Source organism: Galleria mellonella, unplaced genomic scaffold, assembly GCF_026898425.1.
Source record: "Galleria mellonella isolate WM207_F2 unplaced genomic scaffold, CSIRO_AGI_GalMel_v1 utg33, whole genome shotgun sequence".
NCBI lineage: Eukaryota > Metazoa > Arthropoda > Insecta > Lepidoptera > Pyralidae > Galleria > Galleria mellonella.
Genome location: NW_026442079.1, coordinates 206,084 through 227,310, shown reverse-complemented (window position 1 = coordinate 227,310; position 21,227 = coordinate 206,084). Strand labels below are relative to the sequence as shown.

The following is a 21,227-nucleotide window of genomic DNA, read 5'->3' as shown; positions in this document are numbered from 1 at the left end:
CCATTACAAACTGTAAGAATTGTAAATATTGTTTTGTTAAAGATTACCATTCAATAATTGCTAAACATTGGTGTATTTTTTTTTTTATAATATAACATTATAATTTCGTAGTGTAATATAACTATGTAATATATATATATTCTCACTAAGAATACTGTGAAAAATAGGTATTTTCTATTATCGACTTTTAAATATAACGGCAAAGCTGTAACATAAAAACAAATTAATATAATTGAACATGGCCGTCATAAAAGAAATTGACAGGATAATACAAAGTCGAGTCGTGTAAATCGGCGCATGACCTAATTCCTCTGTATTGAAAGATTAAATGTCGCCGCTGATCTCTCAATATACAGTTTAATCTATCTACTTGTTTTGTTTTAGTTTTATCAATTTTTGTAAAGTTTCAAGACAAAACTTGAAAAATATAGAAGAAAGAGAAGAGATGCTATTCTTAATCTATAAAAAATATGATAACTTGGTGTTTTGTTAAGTTCCGTTAGTAACTTACATATCTAGTAAAAATATATCTTTTTTCGCAATTAACGACATCAATCATGACATAAATACCAGTGTATGATGTATTTCATAAAAGTATTACATTGAAAATATTTGAAATTAGAATGCGAAGCACAAATTAAATGCAGTTTCTACAATTATACTCCTGAAGGCCTAATTTAAAAACTATATATGACTAATATAATATTATAAATGTAACTAGGCGATATTTTTACATATAATATATGAGTAAATAATTTTTATCTATCTATTTATTATGCGGTGTCTTAATAAGAACAATAGAAATCGAAGCAATAATTTTTAAAATTGTCGTTTCTCTATTTGCGTGTTTTATTATTCTATTTCTTCATCACACAAAATCTATTACAGCATATTGATAGATAGATACTCTTTATTGTTTTCTCCAAAAAATTACAATAGTAAAGTTATTATAGATATAAACAATTACAAAAAATTGATAAGATAATACAAAATCGAATTATACCATATTGTATGTGATTTTCACATTTGTACTTCTGAAAGTGTAAATAAAATATAATATAGGTTTAATTTGATATGACATCTAAAAGTGGTCACCATTATTATCTTATTTCTTAATAAAGTAATTAATTTATTACAATGTTTATATATAAGAGATGTTTAGGAAAAATGAATGTTAGAGGTCTTTATAAGTGCAATAAAAAGTAATTAATGCTAAAACAATATTTTTAGAATGTTTCTTTGGTTGACTATTACAAACTGACTCAGCAAAATTTATTTACAAGATAAAAGCTGTCCTACCACGTAAGTAAGGATAAACCAAACACATTTACAAAATCCCATTAAAATCGGATTAGTGGTCCCGGAAATTAACTTGAACGGGTGACATAATACGAGACTTTTGTATATAGAGATATACATATGAAACTGAATTTGTTTGTTTGATGCCTCTTGGCGAGTAATCGTCACGTTTGGCATACACACAGTAATTAGGATTGGTGAAGGATATGGGCTGCTTTTATCTCGGTCAGTCAATCAGGTCACATGGACGAAATCATAGGTATAAACTAGTATACACTAGTTTTTATAAAGATAGAATATAAAGATAGTTTATAAAGATAGAAGTGAATTTGTTAGTTTCCTGTCTTTTAGTACCTTAACCGCTCAACTATCATGAAATTTACTATACATACACTTGAAATGGAGTAGCATATAGTCTACTTTTTATCCCAACTAGTCGATGTATCTCAGGAACATAAATGAAGATGCATGTATGAATTAAAAACGTGTATTGCCATCGTTTCGCAGCCGATAAGAAACTTTTGTTGATTCCAGTCAAACAGTATTGTTATGCACTTATTATGTGACTTGGCACGTATGAAAAAAAACTTTGTTGATACGAATAATTGAACGTTAACGTGCATAGTGACGGTACGTGCTGGCGATAATATCTTCTAATAGCAATATGTTCACGCGATAGAATATTATGTTATTAAAAATAATTATTGGATGTATCTGTACTTTGAACGTCACAACATGCTGTGGATGATGCTTCACTTAAACTGCAGAAAAAAAAACGAAACAAATTCAACAAAATATTCCATCACGGAAAAATCATCTATTATGATTATTATTATTAATAATAATAATAATACATTAAATTAATAATATTCTGTAATAAAGAATGTAATATCGGTGACAGTTCAGTTGAAAATAACCCTTAACTACGCTTTAAAAGTTTTAGAATCGCGTCTCAATCTAAATTTTTTAGTTTTCAAGTTCATATTTGAATCATTTAAAAATGATTGTCACATAATTATTGCTTCGAAGGGGATGTAAAACTGTTCTCCACACGTTATTACCGACGATTTCTTATGTAGATTTTACGATATTTAGGAAGTTGTAGAAAAGTCACCAGGATTCCGCGAAAGTATTTACTTAAACTGTTAAATAATACCACAGTTACGTACAAATATTGTTTTGAAATAACGCAAAATATAAGATGAGAAGAACTAATTACTGTTATTTAAATATTTAGGTAGATATTAGAATGCTAGTATTTCTAATAAAAGGTTTTGGTTTTATTTGCATTACATTGTCTTTAATGTGTAATTATTTTATATAGGGTTCCATAAAATAAAAGATATTTGATGGGTGGTCTGTTATCTTAATTTTTTAGGAAAAGCTTAATATTTATGTGACCTGGGAATGCCAGTCATATACTAGTAGTAATAGTACACAGAATAGCAAAACAGTCAAAACATCAGTTGCTACAAACAATATATACAAATGTAATTTGTTTCAATACCTGTTGCACAACATTGTACCAGCTAGTTCCTAGTCCCAATGGTACATACGATGTAGTTTGATTTGATACAAACATTAATATTCATAGAGACATCAGAGTGTATATTTATATCCAGTGCAATAATGCAGATCATACACATAAAATAAAGATATACAATAGATAACTGAGTTGTAAAGTAAATATTACAAAAGGTGACCTCATTCTAAACTGTCCCTTTCAGACAATCTTTGTAGCCATTTGACATTGGATTTATCATTTGACAGTTTTAGTTGCAAACCGCGTAACTCAGCCTATTTAACTGAAATTTCAATAGTACTTACCTAATCGCATACTTATTGTAATTGAAATTATTAGAAAATATATATATTTAATATCTAATATATTATGTATTGAGCGTTTTCAGAGGAGTTTCGTTCCATGGACGCTCAGACAATAAAATAAATTCCCTATCATGGTATTCCCAGGAGCTTACAGCGTGATTAAAGAGCGACAATGTTTTTTCATGATTAGAAACATGCGTGCAAGGGCGCTTTTCGCTTGTATTCATAGATTGGGTTTTATCGTCAGATACCCAGAATGTTTTAGGTAGGCCACTATTGTGATATAAATAAAAAACACAAACTTGGCCTATTAATGTCTTGTATACATTGTAACTATAATATAATGGTTACATGAATACTTTGTAATTAATGTAATTCTTACAAACAATATAATATTATAATAGAAACGACAGCGCTACATGCCCGTTCTACCAGTTGGAGCAATGGAAGATCATAAAATAAAGTAATTGATTGAAACAATCTGGATCTTGTTGGTAACACGCAGTTCTATCATTGACAGTACCTAACAATATAGTACATTAGTAATTTTGTTTACAGCTAGAATCATAATCTGAATAATTGTCTATTTCCGACCGCAACCGGTGGAACGACCTGGAATTTTGGAAGCACCATTATGGCTCGGTATCGTATCATGTCATTTAAAGTAATCATTTATAAAACGTAATTTGAGGATCTTGCGTTAACTGCCTTTGACGTGACAATGGATCCATATTCATTGTTAATAATAGCAAAAACGAAAACATACAATTCGATAGCTACACCTAAACAACAATATATTACGTAATTGTAACTAGTTTAACCATTATAATATCTTACCAATTAATTCAAATTAACGATTAATGTATTATTTTTATTATAGTTATGTTGAACAAAGTACACTAAGTTAAAATCCAATGTTCATTAACCTGAATAATTTTCTCTAAAAACAAAAATTTTAATATTTTGTTTATTCTTTTAATTTATCTAGTTAAATCAAGTCTTAACTTTGGGATTGTCCATTTAGTTCTGGACTCGATAGTATCTAATCGGGCAATCCCGAAGTCAATACACAAGTAAAGGCGATATAAATAATTATAATATTATGATTCACAGTACTCATTATCAATATGAGACTTAATTCTATAGATTGTTAAAAAATTGTTGAAATATGTCTATAAATAATAAAGATATCACGTAAGATACGCACAAAAAACATAGACAAATTGTGAATCTCTGCCATTTGAAATCAGCTTAAAAATATATTCATATATCAATATTAATTCAGTTTGTTATCCTTCGCCTTGAATTTACATAATTATTATAATATTTTATTTATTTCTCCTCACAGACAGCCAAACGGTTGTAAATATTTCACAAACACAGGATTTCTGTTATTACAAACCTAAGTTCCTGACCCTGTGTTTGTTATAATATTAATAAATTATATGTATAATATATATATAGATATTTAATAGTAATAAATGCCTCTAAAATAAATATTATGGATACCGTATTTTAAACAAATAAAGTTCTTAACTCAAGCAAACTACGTCACATGTTCAGGGTTGTATTATTGGACCATAAAGTGTCATCAGACGAGTTTGTTCTTGTGTAGAACATTTTCACATGGTCATGAGTAAACGGCATCAATAATAGCTCGATAACATCAATCAAACAGAGCGATGGTCGACCGCACGCTTAGGGTCAAACGGAATCGGAATAAAATTAAATACATTAAATTAAATACAATACAATATCACGAAGGCTCTGTTTTCTGATAACGCTCTTTATGTATTGTAATTAGTTAAATCTTAGTTGACAGTTGATATTTAGAATTCAAGGACATACATATTAATAAGGATAAATTTTTAGTGAATGTAAAAAAAATTCTATTATATATATTTTTATTACATTTTGTAAAGTACGTCTTGAAAATTTAGTCTATTTTTCTAGTTAGCAAACAAAAATAGTTGCCGTCATATAAATTAAATTATTGTAAATAATAAATACTGTATTTATATAGTATGTTAAGTACATTTTTGATACATTTTTAACTATTTCTATAAAGGGTAAATACAAATATATTTTAATTCCAAAAAAGAACAACTACAATTGTGACAAAACATTCCTTTCAGCTTCTCAAAGGTAGACTGTAAAAGATCCCTCTGTGGGATAAGTCTACCATTGTATGTTAAATCTTTTTCATGTGTCCAATGTAAAGTATGTATAATAAAGACTTACAACAACAACAGCAGAGCGATGAACGACTTTATGTTTTGTAGTCACCAGGATAAGGAAATATATTTGAATAAAAATGCGGAATTGTGTATCTACGTACAAAACGTAGAATTTTGATCTGTAAAGAGAAAATACGACTTCTATCGTCATAACATTGTTTTGGGTTAACACGGAATTAAACCTTATCGGTTGCAAAAAGAATTAGTTCCAGTTGCAATATTATAAAACTTATTCATCAATTAGCTGACCGGTAAACATTACTTTACTCCTCCCGCCGCCTACCGGGTTTCTTTCTAATTATCAGGATTACAACTGTCCTGTCTCTCAATGTGGAACCAACATTGCACAATTAAAAATTTTTAAGAGGTTCCAAAAAATAGTGTAGCTGAAAATTGTAGCATGGGATTTTTATATCATACATCTTGTTGAAGAGCGACATTATGGCTTGTGAACGAACTAAGGCCTTTCGGCTTTCTAAATTTGACGGGCATAGGGCCATAACGGGCTGAAGGGCACACGTGTACTAGTGTGTACTCAGGGGGCACTAGCACTGCACAAAATTTAAATGTAGGAGCCGTACGCGCACAGCCTCATTATTGTTGTCGGGTTAAACCAAAGAGCCTTGCAACAAGGTTGTTTCGGAACGATCGTACGACGCGTGCGGAATCCATAATAGCCTTGCGGAATATATACCTCAAAAGTATTGATAGGTATTTGTGTCCAAATTATTTTAAGCTAGCTATGTCCCGTGGCTTTGCCTGTGTGATTTAGTATGTATAATATTCTATATGTAAGTTAGGACATAGCCAACCCGTATACCAAAAATTTCATTCAATCGCGATCGAGTAACAAATGTCTTTAAAAACTTTCACATTTATAATAAACTAGAAGAATAGGAATATTTTGAAGCCAAATTAAAGGAGAAGGAACTTCTTAATTTGAATATACTTGTTGTGCCTAATCATGTTTGGCGATGTCTTCGTCAACACTGAACCGACTTTGAATATTTTAATAGCAATAATTTTAAAATTATTTTATTTTGTTAAATTTTAATTTCATGATGATTACTGAGCAAAATATTAAATATTAGAAGATAAATATTTTTGATTGCCTTATTTGATTTTATTTTCGTAGCACAATTTTTTAATATAATTTTATTTATATTAACTAGTAAAAAAATTTTGCTTATAAAAAATAATTACAATACGACGTAATGAAATTATTATTCTACGGATTGCGTATATTCATTCAAAATCAAATGTAAGTACCTCTGGTGTGATGTCACGATCGTGCATACGTTTTTTATTTGAAGAAACAATTTATTATAATAATTATTCATAATATAGTGTAGCCATAAATCTGAACCTTATCATGAAATTAATAAAATTGCAACTGCACGAGTTTCGAATTGTGAATACGTATACAGTCAAGGTAATATAAACTTATTTTCATATTTTTCGGTATGAACACAACAAGTACTTATATCTTTTTATTTGCTTGCTTGAATATTTCTGCGGCCGTTTTGTAAATGCATCAAACACAAACGAATAGTAAATATAATAAACAATATTATTTCCTTGTTCTCAAATCTGAGAATAAATACAAACAAACGAACGCAAAAGTTTGGGCAAGAACCTTATTGATGCTTTCAGCGAAACAATTTATAAGATTCAAAAGAATTGAATTCATTAGAATATTTATGAAACTAAATGAGGATAAATTATCAATTTAATCTAAGACCTTTAATATTTCATCACTTAGTCATCTTTATAGGATTTTAGTCATTATAATGTTTTCCTTTTATCCCTCAACAAAGGTACTAGACTCATAGAAAGGACTTTCATTTATGATGCTTCTTGTAGCAAATTCCAAATCATTCCAGACGAGATTGGTTGAAGCCTTTTTTTAACAATCTGTCGCTTATGCATGTGGTAATAAGGCAATAGTTCTTTTTTACCACATATATTCAAACTCTTTATAATAAATAGAAAGATTTAGTGGCATAGAGAGTATTAATTTTTTATGCAACTTTTATATATACTGGTATATATATAAATTACAAATAAATATACTGATTGATGGCTCACCTGAAAATGATATAGCTTATAATATTAGCCTATATTGTGGTGAAATTAAAAGATCCCTTATCTTTTACTTGAAAATGAATTAGAGCCACGGAAGCACAACTGCTTGAGGGCAAAAAGGCGAATGATAAAGGTGTACTTATGCATAAGACTTTGTACAAAGGCTCCCTCTAACATAAACATGGTAAACGTACTTCTTATATGAATATTGGAAACATTTACTTTCTTTTGTAAATCTTTTTTCATGAAATCTTTTTTTTTTATACATAGTGAATGTTGCTCTGGTAAAATTATAATTTCTGTATGGAGAGTGTAAAAATAGAAATCTCAGATATACAAATATTTTTTTAAATACTTTTTACATTATTTTAATCTCTAATAAAAGTGTTAATTCTCGCTCTACTAAATCTAGTTTTGCTATTATCTAGAGTGAAGAAAAGAAATTCAAGTACATTCTTTGGAAATTTCTTTTTTTATTTCGAGTACGATGATGCCAGTAATAAACACTAAATAGGCAATAATATAACAAGAAACAAGAACGCACGCAGCTGTTCTTCTTAAGTTCTTATTAATTTTTTCAACCTAAAAAAAGTCTTCAGTCCTCTTCAGTCCAATAAAATCTTTATTGACTTCTAAATGATGACATATTTTTTCTCTCTCTTGAGACTAGGTGCTACGATATATAGATATAGCGATGTAGTATCAGACTGACCGCTAAAAGACTTTTCTTATATGTCTATTTTGTAACCATATATTGTTTTATATTTTATTTTACCATTCCTAATATCAACTTAGTCCGGTCTAACTCAGACTCTATATTTTATATTAATATTACATTCTATACATGCCTACATATCTTCTTGATTTCACCTTCCAATCCAACACTCTATATATCATATTTCGAATCATTGAAGGTGTTATATCCTAAAGAAATGAAATGTTCTTTAATACACAATCGAATGGCATCACAATAATAAATTTTGTTTGTCCTACAACTTATAATCTGTGGAAAACCATGCATAATCATGAGGTCGCATCGAATAACAAGGTTTAATATAAGATTTAAACCAAAATTTTATCATTTCAATATTTCAAGAGAAAATTAAGTATTATTTGAACGCAGACGATTAATTGTTCAATAGAGCAATCGATTTAGCATCGCAATTACAATTTCGTGACGCGGTATAATTATTATTAGAATTGCAGCACTAGCGATATCCGAATGCAATGGGGCCAAAGGCAGAGGTTGTTTAAGGTAGGGTTATGTAATACTTATTCACGTTTAAGAATAGGTAACAGTATGTAATGTGGTTCATTATAATAGCGTTGGAAAATCAGTACCCTCCGACTACACCATCTGGAATTGTTGGCGTGATGCGTATTCGTATGGCATAATCTAGCATTTTTTGCGTGTGAATTAATTTCGTTTCCCTGTTCTTTTCTCGACTAAAAACTGAAAAATCACCTACAGAAGTGTCTCTACTGTGACAATATTTACCAAAAAAAATCATAACTGTTATATAATTTAAGATTTTGTTTCATATAAAAAGCAATTTCAATCGATTCAAATATGTAATATGGGAGAATACTCTTGATTAAAAAATAGTTGTAGTATCAATAAATATAATTATATATCTAAACATTATTGAAAATAAATATATTTTAATTATTAATTTAAATTACAATTACACTGTTGTTAAATTATTGACATAATTTCGTGATCTTTTTTCCTTCTTCTTACTTGCCATATATCCCAGTCAATAAAAAGGGGTCATTCCTCCTAGATATTCTTTGTCACTTCGAATGCTCAAATATTAATCATACATCAGATATTGAATGTGTATATAATTTATATAAAATCACAGATGAATTGAGTGATTTCTGTGGTTAAATTGAACAACTGAGTTGCTACGATATCGTTGCGGTTTTCTTTGTGAGAATCGGGCTGCAGATAGCGATTTAGCGCGTGCGGTGTTACAGCAAAATACTCGCTGTTCGATCGTTTGTGTGCGTGGCCGCACACACGAATATTTTCACTCGGCGCCGGGTTGGCAGCATTGCCAGATTTCGTATGGTTTTCACTGTTTACGTTTTTACGCTCGAAAAAAATAGCTCCTGGAGGAATTAAATACCTAGTTAAAAAAAGCGAGGATTACCATGGACAGTTTTGAGTAATTTTTTATGCTACTGGAAATGACAATTCGGCAACCCACCTTGGATATCACAGAGTGCATACAATGTTTATAGTATACCTCTTGTATTGCTATCCATACCATTCTTATATCACATAAATGTAGGTCTGGTTACATTAAGGCTTTTTCTTCATCCATTTTTGCTTGTTCGCTATAAATAAAAAAAGATGATTTTAAATTTGAGGAGAAATAAAGTATCGCATTTGGCAACCCTGAGTGGCGGGTAGCGGCGCCGGCAACCGGTCGGCCCGCTGCGGATTCACGTGTTACGATGGTCGTCTGCGCCGGCGCCTTCACTTCACACATACAAATCTCCTCGCCACATACATAAAGGCATTAACTTTATAAAATGGGCACAATAAATTAAATGTTACTCCAAATAAACTTTTATTGCAAATAACAACAAGTTCTTTAGATAACAAGCTATTTAATTAATGTTAAGTGACCTACTAAGTTTATAAGAAGTTTCTTCATAGAAATTATTTTTATTTACTTATATAATTAGGCAACATTTTCTTAATTGATGTCTAAATTATAATATGAAGAAAAAATAAAAAAATTTTTACGTACATATTAGGGCTTATTAATATCTTTTTTACATCTAATAAATTAATATTTATCTTTAGGAAATTAATAAATGAATTATCAAATAAGGCAAGGCAAATATATTAAAGCAAATAAATAAATAAAATAAAAATATAAAGTAGATATTATTCATCTATATGTTGTAGTAATATTGTTTCTATGCAAAACAGAGTTTTATTTTAGTTGTTTAAGTAGAGAGATAATGCATATAATCCATCCAAATTAGGTAGAGTTCATCCGTACAACAGCTGTTTTCCTTAAAAGTTTTAATACCACGTATTGAAAACTAGTTAAATGCACATGTCAGACTAATAAGGAAGTTACATACTTCGTCTTTTTTTTATTACATTACGTATATTTATATTGAGATTTAAAAAATATACTGTGAATGTATTAAGAAAAAATTAAGCTGATTTTGATAAATTTTTGTTTCAATCTCTGGTCAATATTTAGGGTACATTTAACTCCAAGAGAATGTAAAGGATTATTGATTAAGAGAGAAAGTTGCAAGCATAGTAGTTGAAATTGCAAATAAAAACGTCCGTTTACCTTTTCTCTAAATCGTATACTGTTATTTTATTATTGTGAAAAGATATTATGTTGATTTGTTTGTCAAATAATAGTGATATCCTGCGACTTTACTTATTTATGTTATTCTAAATGTTAAAAAGACTATCTGCTATACGTCAAATTTCATACAAATCCCTTCAGCCATTAAGTCTAAACATATTTTTTTAAATTATATAGATAGTATCTCCATAGAACTGCTTCAAGAAAAGCGGGCATTACTCGCATATTATTACGCATATCTAATATACTATTTATAAAATAGTATATTAGATATGCGTAAGTATATATAAAACTGATAAAAGAAACGAGTCAGCTTATTTAATGATTAGCTGACAAAAAGTTGTCCCGCTTTTGAGACTTGATGCTCTATTTATATAATCTAAGCTCTAAGGACCCATGTCCTGTATAACTTTAGTAATGACCGTTTTTATTTACTGAAAAATAAGTATCTACTTGTTGCTAAGCAACATTTACTACATTTTTATTGTGTATACATACAATACCGCGGTCTAAATTATTATTTTAGATATATATCTAAGAAGCATCACATTGTAATTTGTATGTATCGTCGCATTAAACTTGTTATTACAATGCACTTTTAAATCTTTATATACCTACTAACTGAACCAGCAGAAAAATATTGCTATATTTTTTCCCTACCACCATCTTCCCGATATATTTTTTCTCATCTGGACAAAACTATTATATGCATCAATTTGGTGTGAACAATACATATTTACATAATTTCATTTATAACAGTTGAGCGAATACAGATGTTAGCGTAAACGGACAGCGTCAGACCGGATTTTTATACGTTAAGATAGATTGTATTAAATACTAATCTTTAAATTTCCAATAAATAATTTTGTCCTTTTTAAAAGTTATTTAAATAAGTTGTGATACAACTATTCTCTGAATAAACAATTCCCTTAATTGTATATGCATTTTAATAATGTGGATAGCTTTATCTCCAAGTCAGGTAAATAGCAACTAACTGCTTATCATTTGTCGTATTAACATTGATTATAAACAAATTGTCCGAATAAATATTATAATACTGATTCGAATACATGTGTTACAGTAACTATTTACATAACGCGATATACAATTTAGGACAACAGCGTGTCACCGTATTATACCGTTTTTGTCAATGTAAATTTCGCTTTAAGGATCACTGTTAGTTTGGTTTGAGATATATATATATATATATATATATATATATGTGTGTGTGTTGCATAAAGATCTTTACGAAGATTTTATGTTTCTAGTTGCAGCAATAAAGGGTATGTATTTTGGGACAGTTTAGTCCTTCTTTCACATAAACCCTATGAGAAAGTCCTTGCATAAAAAAATCTATGCAACAAAATCACATACTTATGGTTTCGGAATATGTGAAAAAAGATTGGCCATTATTCTTAGAGGATTAATGCACTATTCCTTTACAGGATCATTTGTTTTTAGTCTTAAATACAGGGCCAAAAAGTAAACTACACTTCAATGCGTAAGTCAGCGTAACACAACCCTAACATAATACGATAAGAGTTTTTTAGTGATTTTTTATGATGTTATAAGTGGTGACCCTACCTCAGTAGTCGCTGGCAAATCCGTTGCTTTCAGACACTGACACAACACAACAGATACACTCGCTGTGTTACTACATGTACACGCACATTAATATACGAAAGGTGTAGTAAACGAGTTTGCGACTCTGTGAAATAAATGATTAAGAATACTGCATCTTGCATACCCACTTTCCAGTGTTGCTATTTATATCACTGAACAAATAGGGCCTTTAGTATTTCTATTGATTATAACGAAATATTATAATTTAAAATTTGTCTCATGTTCTATAGATAATAATATAGAAATACATAAATTTAAGTACGATAATTTTTTAATAATTATATAGCTGTGATTAACTTTAAGCAAATTACTTTTAAATTTTAATCATATAATAAATATAACAAAGTTTCAATATAAAGGAATAAATATAATTGATGACTCTGTACAGATTTGCTTGTCAATCTCTAATATTTGATTAATGCTTAGCAAAGCTGCCTTTTGTATAAACAAGTACCTAAACGATACTCGTTTAGGTACTTGTTTGAACGACAAAAAATATAAAGGTAGCGACTGACCTAAAATTTTGTCATCCTAATTGAATATTCGCAGACAACCTGCACGTTATGGTGTCTGTTTTAGAAGACACTTTTTGACTCGACTCGCTATGCGTGATTGTGCGTATTGCGTTGAAATAACATAAGTCAGTCGCCAGCTTTAGAAAAAAACTTATATTTTGTTGACACATGATGAACGCCATTGAAGATGTATTATTCATTCATTTCTATCATTCGACCTCCACAGTATATACGTTGCTTCATACTTCGTTTTGGATGTACCATATTTCATACCGAAGAGTACGCTGATATTTTTTTTTACGACACTTAAAATAGCAAAAAGCTAACGGTCTTTATTCATGAATATGAGCTACAAATGAAACTCATTAAAAAAAATATAAGAAAATAAAAAGAGACGGTGCAGCATGACGCATCCTGTCGCATTGCTTACAGCATGTAGCATTCAAGTAAGTATGAGAAGAATCTTTAGAGATTTTTCGACAAATGTTTCTCAAGGCAAAACGTTCATTTTTATTAATAAAATATATCTTTAAAAGATGCTAAGAATATCAGGCTCGGAATTACTGATTTTTGTGTATCTTGTCAGTAGAATAGTAATTCTACTCTAGCCCGTAGAGCACCAGAGTAGATTATTTAATCTAGATAAATGTATAATGGTCGTGGAGGCATGGCATCGACTCGATGGACTGACTCAATCAGATCTACACCAAATTGAATATTCAATCAGCGATCCAATATATAAGCCTGGAAAGTATTAGTTGGGACGAACACTTCTGGTGGTTCACCTTAGCCTTAAGGACTAAGAAGATAAAAATTCAACTACTCTATAAATAAAAAAATTACCTGTCCCTTAAACTGCCTCACACCAGCAGGGACGGATTTAGGTTTTAGCACATATATGTTTAGACCTAAATCCACCCCTGTTACAAATTAGAATTCCATGGACTATAAGAAACCAGACAACGCGCATCTAGAAGCTCAAACCAGTACTAGAAGCATAATCTGGAACCTGTTTTAAAAAGTTAGTTCATTATAGTCGATCTGCTTATATACGTTATGAGAATATTGATTTTTTTTAAGAAGAACATATATGTTTGTATTAAACTCTGATAATAATAATTTTACCATATTATTTCTCTAATATAAATCTCATAAAACATTAATAGGCTGCATTTTTGCTGTTAGGGTGTATAATCTTGTATATTTCTACTTGTTTTTTAATGAAGTGACATTCTGCTGCTATTAGAACTTTGTTAAGACAAAATGATTTTGCAATGACCAGTAACTTTAATATTTGGAAACAAAGAAAATTGAAGGAATACCTTATAACCTACATCTAATATCTTTTCAGTAATCTATTCTCCTGACGTCAATTGCAAATAAAAAAAACATGTTTTACGATTTTTACTGACGTACATTGAAAAAACAATAAAACATAAATATTGAACTTATTAGTTTAAGGCAAAGGTGTCTGTCTACGCATTTTTCTTCTTGTGAAAAAAGAAAAAAATTATTTAAAAAATATAATAGGGTATTGTCAAAATAAATTATTTAAAATAAATAAATAAAAATTGATTATAAAATTCAAATAGTTAAATAATTCAAACATTTAAACAATACATAATAATTTATATAATTATGTAATATACTTAAATAAATATTTTTTATTAATAATGCAAACAATATTCTTTAAAAAATGACTTTTAAAAGTAATCTTTACTATTATTATTTATTGAAATACGAATAAAATCTATTGAGAAATATATTATTTTATTTTCTTTAAAAATGTTATTTAAAAGGCAAATACATTTCGTTATCAGCACTTGTACAGCTATGGTATGTGAAAAATCCAACTATTGGTTATCACTTCTTGAAACGTGAGCATTTTTTAAAAGTTATAAGTCGGATTTTCCCGTTATCGGTACCATTAATACATCATAAACAGACACAAGGAGTAACTGACACGTTCACTCAATTAATAGTAGCTAACTCTTAGTTAATAGTTTCATTTCTATTTAGTATTTTATGTAGGTACTTGTTATACATATTTGCCAAAAACAGAACGCAGATAAATTATTATCACCACAGATTATAATAAAGTATTTAATGGGTAGCGGTTTAATACAGCACCTCATCTGCCGGCGGTTCCGGATTATATGCTCAGAATATTAAATTCGAAGTATCTATGTATAATACGTATATACCTTAAGGTATAAGTTTTCTTAGATAACATTGTACAATATTTTCAGAGTTATTTGGTATAAGTATCTATATATTTATTTAATGTATGAAAATGGAATGGTAACATGGTAAGTGAGAGATGATAGGTGAAGATGAAGCAGGTGAGTTGGCCCATTGTGATGAATTCATCAAAAAATATTAAATTTCCAGGGGAAACCATATGGAGGTCGACCTGTTAGGGTATATTGCTAGTAATAGGTCTGTTGGATCTCATTATTAACAATCCCTGTCCCCCCAAGTATGTATATTTGTGTTAATATCAGTGTTTTCTATGCGTAATGAGCGTATTATTTGCACAAGACCTGATCAGTTTGGTACTAGACAGTGAGACTTAAATAGTTACAATTTAACTGTTTTATGGAATGTTTCAGTCAAAGTATAATTTAGATAATTGAACACGGAAAGGTACAAGTTAAATAAAGGAAACAATTAATGAATCATCAAAAAGCATGCTTACTATATACCTACCATATAATTATACATTGCATTAGTAAATATTGAATACTGCAGTTGCCAACAAAACTTGCATACATTACTCATTTTGCACACATGGCGAAATATCCCGTTAAATATTTTCGTTTAAATCAGTGTTTTCTAAACATTTTCATAACGCAACCCGCTTAGTACGTTAAAATATTTTGCGACCCCCTACCTACCTGCGGTTCAAAACCTTTATGTATTTTGTTATATTACAAATATCAAATCCATATTAATATATTTTATAGGTATCGATTAAATACAATAAATAAAAAATACACAATGAAATACCTAAATCAGATATAGATTACGTTGCGAATTCGTTTTTTTTTACGGCTTCGCGACCTTCTGCGGTAAAGGATTGGGGACCCACTAGGGGTTCGCGACCCACACTTTGAAAAACACTGATTTAGATAATACAATTCTGAAGATTTAAGCAATTATCTCTTGTTAATGATTAAAAGTATTTAAAATTCTAGTAATTTCCCCCCTAACGTAAACCGGTGTTCACATTTATTTATTTCATTAAATTCAATAGTTTTCAAACGTGATAAGGAACCTAAAAAATACATGCATATTTACTAAAATTTTTTTGATACATTCTTTCCTCAGAGGAACAAGCTAAGGTCAGAGACCATGCTACCAAGTCTTAAATGTAAAAAGTTTGTCTAGAATTTTACATATTTACTGACATTATAAATGTCAAAATGAGTTTTTTGTTTGTTATTCTTGCCGTCCTAACGCATAGTGTTTGGAATGAAGAAGGTCACAAACTTTTTTATTTTGTTCGCGAACTATTATTAAGTCCCTCTTTTGTACCATATTTTCTTTTCATCTATATAATTATTTAAATATATACATAAATAAATTACTACATTCCTTCTGAACTCGTGCATTAAAAAAAAATGAATGGTTGCACCTGTTCTTGATTTTTTACATGTTCGCCTTGATTTTGTTTTTAAATTGCAGATGAAATCGCGTTATAGATATGTAACTAAATACAACAGCTGAAACTAATGATTTAGATTATTAAGCGAGTTTCAAAGAAGGAAATTCTCAAGTCATTCGTATTCTTTTATGTCATTGTGGCTCCAATGCGGACCGAGTTTAATATTTTTTGTTTGCAATCAATATCATCTAATCCCACGTGAATAACGATCGAAGGCAATTTCTTTCTTTGCAAAGCAAAATTCATTCATAGACATACAATACAGCGTTCGAAATTCAAAACATTTTTAGTATAATATATCTACGAAACATCTAATCGTTCATCCGTTTATATTCACAAGACGCTGTTTTTTTACAAAAAAAAAATGTACTTATTTATATTTTTTGTTTGTCCAACCTCTGTCCTCGACGACGTCCTTGTCATAATGGCAAATATTCCACTCTTGAGATTCGTTCAAAAAGATTTCACATCTTGCTTTCACCAGCGTTTGATGTTTTATTTGACGTAATAAGTATATATACGGAACTTGTGAGCGTCTTTTACAAAATCACATTGGATCGTTTAAATATTTAGAAATGCCGTTGAAGGCCGAAGATGCTCGAGTGACGACCTTGCGTTCGGATAAAACAATTTTGTTCGTTATTAAAAAAACAAACTTAGTTTATTAGCATAATTATGTTTCGTTTGGGGACAAGCAGAAGTTCATTTTCGAGTAATTAAAAGGAGATGGAAGTAATTAATTCCGTCTTTTTTTGAGTTTGTATATTACACAATAATTGCGTCTTTTATGCGCAAATTCTGATGTTTCTTTTTAATAAAATATTCCAAAAACGCCGGAGCTGATTTCGTATAAATTTTATTAAAATAAAAATCAGCTTTGTAAATAAAAACGATTAAATAATAATCATAGTTTTTTTTGCAATATATTTGACAAAAAATTATTTGTGTATTTATTTATTGTTTTTTATTCTCAATTTCAAGCATGTCATTTTATTAATTAACCAGAATATGTATAGAGGTATTAATTAACTAGAATATGTAGTAGCATTATGCCCTTCTCAATTCTAAATACTACGTGATATCAAATTCTATGATAATAAATTTAATTCATAAAGTAACAAACTTTGATATTTATAACATTTCATTAAAATGGAAATCTTTAAAAATGTTATAAATATTACACCCGTGAGTGCCATGGAGACCATTAAAATGGATCCGGTGGGTTTGATTCTTGGTCGCATTAATTTACGAAACGAACTTTACTAAATTAACTCGAATTGGGATAATCTGGGGTGCGCTCCCTTCTCTGTATTGCTTGATATCTCATAATACAAAGATTCCTAGCTAGAGGACCGGGCAATTGTTGTAATTATGTGATACTTATTAGTATTATAATTTATATTCATCGTATCATCATATCAGGCCTTAATCATCTATTGTTGAACATAAGCCTGCCCCATGGAGGGTTTTGCCAGTAGTTGCTATCCTCGGCAGGCGGATTGGCAACTGTAATTAGGCTCTAGTGATGTTTTAAGAGGCACGCTGATGCCCATCCCTTGCCATCACTTAGTCGCCTCTCACGATACCCACAGGAAAGGAAAGGGTGGCCTATTCTATGCCGAGACCCCATGAACAATAATTTATGTTAGTTATAATTAATATTAATAAAGGTAGTAAAATAGTGATAACAAGAATACGACCTGTTCGATAATAAACGGTTACCGCAAACACCTCACACCTGGAGCGCCACGCGCCCATTACCGACACTGAAAACACGTTATTATCAATTTGTTTGAAAAACAATCCACATGCGGTTAGCAGTTAACATATAAAACGGATTTGTGGTCAACCCAGTATGACACGATGACCTGACCACATGATTTCTATCAGTAACAATAGTCTGTAACTCACAGCGCTTCAGTGTTTATTTAATAAAAACTTAACGTTATACAAAATATGTACAGAGTGGAACAAATTACGAATAAGTATGATTGAAATACAATCAATATTTATGTGCAACTTTTCAATTCGCCTGGCTTTACTGATCCAATTTTAATACATTTAACTTTAGATTGTGTTGCTTCTATATTAAGTTTATGATGTTTTCTTTATGAGGCAAAAAACTAAAGCAAATCAAAACCGAATTATAAAAAAGGAATACCATATTCTATCTGTGTGAATGTGTATGTGTGTGTGTGTATGTTGATGATTGAGTTCATAAATTTTTTTTGCGTAGCATCATGTTTAAAGGTTGGCTGGCATAACATACTTATAGAATTAAGTTCACCTTAAAATGTAGTCATCACATTAGCTGATTAAATTTAAATAAATAAATAATAAGTAATCCATGTTCTATACAACATTTTATTAAGTTTAACTAAATAAATATATTTCTAACAACAAATAAACGACACGTCTTGCAACAAAACCATTCACGTTTACGTTATCACGTCGAGTTGCCTTGTTAGACTGTAGGCAGTCGTAATTTTGCCTTGTTGTCGTGAACATTAATAATCAAGACACTCTTCTGAGGTAATTACGCTTAACGATGCTATCTCAGCCTGTTCAATAGACTCCTTCATGAACTTAATGACTTATAGTACTTTATCTATATTTTTATACTGTTCCTAACACACGTTTTATTATTGCACGCTTGTGACTTTGACAAGTTATTGTTTATCATTAACTATATTATTCAGTAAACTCTAAAACCGTAACAAACCTATTTCCACAATTGTTGTTTTATCACTTTCTGTAATGAATTTTATTTGAAAAATGTCAAGAATAATACTTTTAATAAATAAAATAGGTTAAGATATCGATTTAATCGATAACATAACTGGTTATTATATATATTTAATTATTTATTTATTTTATGCAACTGAGAATAGCATATAAACGGACGGCTTACCTGTTGGAAAATCGTAACCGTAGTCTATAGACATGAACAGTATCAAGAATCATGATGTAGACCAGAGGGATGTTTACCAGAGGGAGACTTTGTACAAAAGTCGATTGCTTGGGTACCTCTGTCCCATTCGTGTTTCAACCGTGAAGCAGTTGTGTTTGCATGGCTGTGTTTCGGTTTGAAGGGTGGGATATGGCGTGAATTTACTGGGTACAGAGGAATAACACCTGAGTCCTCAGGAATGGCAACGCATGGGGGGTATCATGGGCGAAACAGTATACTCTGTTATGTCCATAGTACTGCTCATGTCTATAGGCGACGGTTACCACTTTCCATCAGGTGGGCCGTCAGCTTGTTTGCCATTCTAAGTTTTATAAAAAAAAAAAAAAGATATTTGAACATTTTATAATTGTTATTTGAAAATAATCTTTATATACATAATTTAAAAATTTGCTTCGCAATAAATATTACAAATTGAATAGCGGAATAACATAGGAATGAATCGCATTGATGGTAAAAAGAATTGTTATAATCGGCTCAGATTACAGACGAATTGAGAATCTCCTCCGTTTGGATGTATTATTAAAATATAAAAATAAAATATCCTAATCACCACTTGTTATAGGTACAGATATAACGTAAACACCCGTTGATGTCTTTTTATTGGATCCTTTTAATCAATAATTCATAACAAAATCTTGTTTTATAAATAACGTATTAAACTTTTATAAAACAATTCGATCCTCAGAAAATACTAGAAATTTATATTTGAACTAGCTTTTTGCCCGCTATTTCGTACGCGCCGATTTCAGAAGTAGGAAAACTAATGAAAGAGACCACTACTGTATGGTGTATTAGAATAAAACAAACGAATACACCAGTTTTTAAATAAGACCTTCAGGAATACAATTGTGAGTCTCATTATATATAATAAGAAAAATTAATATGAAGGAGCACTAAAAGCCAAAATAGTAATTTTCTGTTTATCTGTGCGTTTGTTCCGGTATCACGCAAAAACTACTACACTAAATTGAATGCGTTTTACACAGTTATATTTCTTAAGGTCTGACGTAAAATTTGCTGCATGCTTTATATAGAAATAGGTTATTATTCTTATATCAACCCTTGATTGACCACTGCTGAACATAAGCATTCCCCATAAGCAAAGTTTTGCCAGTAGTTGCGAATAAGGCTTTTAGTGATGTTTTAAGAGGGAAGCTACTGCTCATATCGATACCATTAAGATCCCTTAATCTTCTCTTACGACACATACGGGAAGGGACGGAGCGGCTTATTCAATACCGTAACCATACGGTCAGAAGTATTTACCAATTTCTAAAATACTGCGTGGATTACGAAGTCTCAGGCAAAACCCAGTATATAATATATTTTTCTATAATGAACATTTTTGAGATTACCGTTGTGGTCGTGTAGTCCCGATATGGAATAGGCAACCCCTTCCTACCTCATAGATGTCGTAAGAGCCGACTAAGGGATAGGCAGCAGCTTCCCTGTTAAAACATTTCTAAAGTCAGACTGCAGTTGCCAATCCGCCTGCCAAACATGGCAACTAATGGCAGAACCCCCCAAGGGAGAGGCTTATGTTCAACAGTGGATGTTTAAAGGCAGATATGATGATGTTGATGAGGTTACCGTCAAATCAACTCGTGCTCGTTATCACTTTGAGTTACGTTGCGTCATGTTGCAATTATTTTTATT

The 21,227-nt window shown here is 30.3% G+C and overlaps 1 protein-coding gene across 2 annotated transcripts in view; it reads left to right on the top strand.

Moving 5' to 3' along the window:
• LOC113521716 (UNC93-like protein) overlaps window positions 1–21,227 on the top strand; it is a 112,195-nt gene that overhangs the window by 27,868 nt on the left and 63,100 nt on the right. The window lies entirely within an intron of this gene.